The sequence below is a fragment of the Molossus molossus genome, unplaced genomic scaffold (genome assembly GCF_014108415.1).
Source record: "Molossus molossus isolate mMolMol1 unplaced genomic scaffold, mMolMol1.p scaffold_m16_p_2, whole genome shotgun sequence".
NCBI lineage: Eukaryota > Metazoa > Chordata > Mammalia > Chiroptera > Molossidae > Molossus > Molossus molossus.
In genome coordinates this window covers 73,619,207-73,626,347 of record NW_023425355.1, presented here as the reverse complement: position 1 = coordinate 73,626,347, position 7,141 = coordinate 73,619,207, and positions in this window count along the sequence as shown.

Here is a 7,141-nt window from a genome sequence, read left to right as displayed (position 1 = left end):
CCTGAAACACCAATCAGGAAAGAATATATGTACCCCCCATGTTCATAGCAGCACTATTTACAATAGCTAAGATCTGGAAACAGCCCAAGTGTCCACAGTAGACGAATGGATCAAAAAGCTGTGGTACATATACACAATGGAGTACTATGCAGCGGTAAGAAGAAGATCTCTATCCTTTGAGACGACATGGAGGGACCTGGAAGTATTATTCCTAAGTGAAAGAAGCCAAGCAGAAAAGACAAACCACATGATCTCACTTATATACGGAATATAATGAACATAACAGTCTGAGGAATACAGTAGCCCCAGACACATGGAAGTAGGGCACAGGACTGACATCCCTCAGAGAGGGGATGGGGGGTGGGGGGGTGGGAGAGATAAACCCAGAACTATATGCATGTATGCCTGACCAATGGACATGACAACTAAGCTGGGGCCCGGGTGGAGGGGGTGGGGTGGGGGGTGCCAATGGTAAAACGGGTAAAATATCTGTAACAAAAAATAAATAAAAATTCATAAAAAAAAAAAAAAAAAAAAAAGAAAAAAAAAAAACTGTGTAGGATAACTAAATCTTTGTTTGGCCTGCAAATCTACTCATGAGTCATTGACTTGGGATTGTGGGGGCTGTTTTCAGTGGTGAGATAATGGGTTAAGAAAGCTCAATAGAGCCTGGCCATTTGGCTCCGCAGCTGGACTCATCGTTTGATCAGAGGAGTCCCGGTTTGGTCCCGCTAGGAAAAAAAACAAAAACAAACAAACACAACAAGAAGCTCTTAGATCCAATATCAGGAGTACTCGGAACAACTTTATTCATACTTCTAACACCTTATAAATCGTGGAATGTGATGATCTAAGAGGGTGGGCGTGGTGCATGCAGCCTAGGGCTTTCTGTTCATGGTTGTAAGGGTTCTGTACATAGAACATGTCTGCACCTGGGCGGCATTCGGGGTCAGTCCTGACCATAGACTCTATCTGTAACAGTCCAAGTTCCCAGGTCCCCAGGTCCCCACATCATGAAGCAAGATTGACACGATGTTTAAGTGGGTCCTCCAGAATCGCCAACCTAGTAAAAGAGCCAAAATCATGAAACGCCAACACCCACAGAGAAAATTAGCAAGCTCCCAAATGCACTTAGACAGCCAAAATGGTGAAACAAAGAACCAAATCCCAAATTAAAGTACAAGAGATTTCTACAGGACAAGGAAAAAGTGAAATGGAATTAAGGAAACTATCGAGGTTAGAGCTCAAGTAATGATTATGCGAAAGCTCTACAGCATGAATAAGATACAAGCAATAAAATTTAACCAATTGGAAATGAAAAACCACCAAGTGGAAATGAAGATGGCCTAGCAGTAATAAAAACCCATTGGAGGGAATAACCAGCAGAGTACAGGAGCTGAGGATCAGATCATGGATTAGAAGACAACTTTAGAATAAAAATCACCCAATCAGAGAACCAAAAGGAAAAAAAAAACAATGAAAAACCAGGAGACAGCCTAAGAGAATGGTGGAACAATATGAAATGTAACACTCCACATCATAGAAGTTCCAGAAGAAGAAGAAAAAGGACAAGGTTAGATATATATACAGAAGAATAGTGACGAAAACTTTCCTAACTTGGTGAAAGAAAAAGGCATACAATTTTAAGACAGAGAGCCTGAATTAAGAGAATCCAAACAGGCCCACACCAACACACATCATACTTAAAATGCCAAAATTAAGAAAGAGACAGAATCCTAAGGTAGCAAGAGATAACAATCAAGTTACCTACAAAGGATCTCCATAAGGATAGCAGCTGATTTTCTCAACAGAACCACTGTAGGTCAGCACGGTATGGCATAAAGTATGCCAATGTAATGAAAAACGAGGATCTTGAATTCAATACTACTTTTCATCCCTCAAGCTATCATCAAAATAAAGCTAAAATATAGAGCTTCACAGACAACAAAAAAAAAAGCCTAAATAAATATACTAACACGCAAATCAGAAATGTAAGAAATGTTTAAAAGGACTACTGTAATTAGTAGAAGAAATAGGAAGCAAAATAAAACCACATAAACAAATGGTAATAAATACGGGCAAATCATAATAACTTTAACTGTACATAAATAATATTTCTATCAACGAAGCCTATAGATTCTGACTGGATAAGGAGACATGACTCATATATATGTTGTTTACAACAAACTCACCTCACAAAATAAAAGACTAACATATAGGTGAAAGTGAAGGGACAACAAAATCTTGCAAGCAAACGGAAGAGAAAAAAAGCCTGTGGTACCAATACCAATGTCTGATAAATAGACTTAAAATTTATGCCATAATTAGAAACAAAGAAGGCCATTACATAACATTAAAAAGATCTATGCAACAGAAAGATATAACCTTGCCAAACATATATGCACTCAACATAGAAAGCACCAAAATATATTAAAAACTTCTGGAGGAATTCAAAGGAGAAATTGACAGCAGTACAATCTAAACAGGGGACTTCAACAGCCTGCTGGAATAATTGGATAGATACTTAGACAAAACATTAACAAAGAAACAGAGACTCTAAATAATGCATTAGATCAAATGAATTTAACAGATATTTACAGAGATTTATACCCCAAAACTTCAGAATTCACATTCTTCTCAAGTGTACATGGGACATTCTCAAAGATAGACCCACATGTGAAAACACAAGTTAGGCTCTACAAGTTCAAGAAGAATGAAATCATAGAAAGCATCTATTCAGATCACAATGGCCTGAAACTAGAAATCAATTACAACAAAAACATGTGAAAGAGACTTCCGGTCAAGATGGCGGCGTAGGTAAACGTGGTATCTCGTCCTCCCACAACCACATCAAAGTTACAACTAAACTACAGAACAACCATCATTCAAAACTGCCTGAAATCAAGCTGAATGGAAGTCGTACAACTACGGAATTAAAAAAAAAAAAAGCAGCTACATCCAGACTGGTAGGGAGGGGCTGCGGAGTGAGGGTGGCGGTGGTGGCGGCTGCGGGCAGCACGACGGGCTGGTCCCACACCCACTGTGGGGGATAAAAATCAGGAGGCTCCCTCGGCTGGGAAAGTCCTTCCTGAGGACTGAGGGGTCCCCATCTAACACTAGGTGCCCCACTCAGGGTCCAGTGCCAGGAAGAGAAGTCCCCATAACTTCTGACTGGAAAAAACCAAGCGGAAACCGAGGCTCAGGGAAGCTGAGGCGGCTGGAGCCCCAAGCAGCTCCTAAAAGGCCGGCGCACGAACTTATCGGACTCTCTCCCTCAAAGCTCAGAGGGGAGGCAGCTCGAGGGGGCGCCAGAGACATACAGGAAAGAACTGAGCTGTTTGGCACTGGAGCGAGCTCTGGAGAGGGGGCTTCCTCGGGGAGAAACGTGCTGTCGAGGCCTTTGTTCCTTTGGTGAGCCCTTCCAGGGGGCGGCAGACAGGAGCCATATCTGGGACTCCAGCAACCTGGCTCACACTGGTAGCCCCTCCCTGCTGACTCCCTGAGGCCCCACCCCGCCCCACCAACTTTCAAGCCCACCCAAGCTGTTGCCACTTGCGTAACCCTAGGATTGGCCGGTCTTGGATCCTGCCTTCAGGTTTTTCCTAAATTCTTTCAAACGAGCATCACCGGGTCTCAGCGAGCCCATACCTCTCTTAAGTAATACACAGAAACAAACACAGGGAGGCAGCCAAAATGAGGAGACAAAGAAACAGGTCCCAAATGAAAGACAGAACAAAACCCCAAGAAAAGAACTAAGCGAAAGGGAGATAAGCAACCTAACAGATACTGAGTTCAAAATACTGCTTATAAGGATGCTCAATGAACTTAGTGAGAACCTCAGTGAACTTAGGTAGGGCCTCAAGAGCATAAAAAAGGACCAGTTAGAAATCATGGATACACAGTTAGAATTCAAGGAGGCATTAACTGAAATAAAGAATGATTCCCACAGCTTCAATAATAGAGTATGTAAATCCAAGGAGCAAACCATCGATTTGGAATATAAAGAAGCAAAAAATCCGCAATCAGAACAGCAAAAAGAAAAAAGAATCCAAAAAAATGAGGATAGTGTAAGGAGCCTCTGGGACAACTTCAAGAGTGCCAACATTCGCATCTTGGGGGTGCCCGAAGGAGAAGAGAGAGAACAAGAAATCGAAAACCTGTTTGAAACAATAATGGCAGAAAACTTTCCTAACTTGGTGAAGGAAACAGACATACAAGTCCAGGAAGCACAGAGAGTCCCAAACAAGATGAACCCCAAGAGGCACACACCAAGACACATCATCATCAAAATGCAAAAGCTTCAAGACAAAGAGAGAATCTTAAAAGCAGCAAGGAGAAAGGCAGCTAGTTACCTACAAGGGAGTTCCCATTAGGCTGTCAGCTGATTTCTCAAAAGAAACTTTGCAGGCCAGAAGGGAGTGGCAAGAAATATTCAGAGTGATGAAAACCAAGAACCTACCACCAAAATTACTCTATCCTGCAAAGCTGTCATTTAGAGTTGATGGACACATAAAAACTTTCCCAGACAAGAAAAAGTTAAAGGAGTTCATCACTACCAAACCGTTATTATATGAAATGATGAAGGGTCTTTGTGAAGAAAAGATAAAATGTATGAACAAACAAATGGCAATGAATACATATCTATCAACAATGGAATCTACAAACAAAATGAACAGGAAGAACAGAAACATTCTCATAGATACAGAGAACATTTTGTTGGTTGCCAGTTGGGAAGGGGGTTGGGGGGAATGGGTGAAAAAGGTGAAGGGATTAAGAAGCACAAATTCATTGCTAGACTGACAAACCTCAAAGGGAAAGGGGTTGGGGGGGTGGGAAGAAAATAAACAAAGAACGTATATGTGTAACCAATGGACACAGACAATAGTGTGGGAAAAGGTGGGAGGGGGGTGGGAGTGGGGAGGAGGGGGGTCAATGGGGGGGAAATGTGGAACATCTGTAATACATTTTACATCCAACAATAAAGATTGGGAAAAAAAAAGAAACATTGAAAACCAAAAAAGTGGAAATGAAGAATGACATAGCAGAAATTAAGAACATGGTGGAAGGACTAATCAATACACTAGAGGAAGCTGAGGACCGAATCAGTAAATTAGAACACAGGGTAGAAAAAAATCAACCAATCAGAAAACAAAAGGAAAAAATAATTTAAAAAGAGAAATATAGAAAGACAAAATGGCGTCAGAGTGAATGGAAGCTATACAGACCTACTCCCAGGACCAAACTGGAATTAAAACAAAAATAAAGACAAATTGCAGGAAAAAGCAACAGAAAAACAGCTTGCAAGGGTCATATAACCAGGGACACTGACTCGATCCTTTTAGGATTGCAGAGCCATGAGAGGGGTCAAGGAGCCCACAGACAGCAGTGGCATTAGCTGTGAGCAGCACCCTTGGGTTAAACTCCCAAGTGGCTCAAAAGCACAGAGCTGGGACAGACACTAAAACAGCCACAGCCAATCACCTTGGGCTCCAGCAGATGAAGGGCAGACTGGATTGGAACTGTGTGGGGACACATGGGATTTGGAGGGCACTCAGAGCTTTTGCTGGGTTGAGGTCATGCCAGACAGTGGTCATCTTAATTTTTCCAAGGGCTCTGGGGAGTGGCAGAGGCCCCTACCTCAAAGATTCAACCCCACCTGGAGGCCATTGAAATGCAAATTGAGGCCCATTAACAACCAGCATCTGCACCAGCCTCAGGAAATCCCCTTATGCTGAACACCTGAGGGAGTTTTCCATTCAACTGAGAAGCCAAGGCTATTCCAGTAACCACTCCTGATAGCCTCCAGGCAAAAAGCTAAAGAATAACTGTACCATTCCTGTGCTAGCAATTCTAACCAGGAAAGTAAGACTTGACAGTGGTGTTTAAAGTGGGTCCTCCTTCCCTCTCCCAAACACAGGAGAGGGAGCCACAAACAGCAGAACACCGACACCCACAGGGAAAATTTGGCAGGCTCCAAAGCCCACTGTAGTAACCAAAATGTTGAAACACAAAAACAAAACCCAAATAAAAAAACAGGAGACCTCAACCAAAGATAAGATAAATGAGGTGCAGTTAAGCAACTTAACAGAATTAGAATTCAGAGCCATGATCTTGAGGAAGCTCAACACCATGTGTAAGGACATGGGCACAATGAGTAAAGACATGGAAATGTTGAAATCAACCAGTTGGAAATTAAAAACCACCAAGAAGAAATGAAGAATGACATATCAGATAAAGAACAGATTCCAAGGTCTAAACAACAGAGTAGAGAAAGCTGAGGACTGAATCAGTGAATTAGAAGAAAGGGAAGAAAAAAATCAATCAATCAGAAAACCAAAAGGAAAAAAAAAACAATTAAAAAAACAGGAAGACAACTTAAGAAAACTGTGGGACAACTGGAAATGTAATAATATTTTCATCATAGGAATCCTCAAAGAAGAAAAAACTGAGTAAGTGTTAGATAATTTACTTGAAGAAATCATGACAGAAAACTTCACCAATTTGGTAAAATAAGAAGGCATTCAAGTTTAAAAAGCACAGAGAGCCCCAAGTAAGAAGAATCCAAACAGGACCACACTAACACACATAGTAATAAAAATGCCAAAAATGAAAGACAAAGAGAGAATCCTAAAGGCAGTAAGAGATCAGCAACAGGTTACCTACAAAGGAACCCCCCTAAGGCTCTCAGCTGACTTCTAAACAGAAACACTACAGGACAGAAGGGAATGGCATGAGGTAATCAAGGTCATAAAAAACAAGGATCTGAATTCAAGACTACTCTACTCAGCACGGCTATCATTCAAAATAGAAGGTGAAATACAAAGCTTCCCAGACAAAAAAAAAAAAAAAAAAAAAAGACTAAGGGAATACATTCGCACCAAACCACCACTGCATGAAATGTTAAAAGGACTGCTATAAATAGCAGGAGAAATAGGAAGAAAAATAAAAATAATACCAATCTAAAGAACAATGGCAATAAATAAGTACATATCAATTATCACATTAAATGTGGATGGTTTGAATGCTCTGATAAAAAGACACAGAGTAGATGACTGGATAAGAATGCATGACTCATCTATGTGTTGTTTATAAGAGACCCACCTCACAACAGAGACTCACGTAGGTTGAATGTGAAGGGATG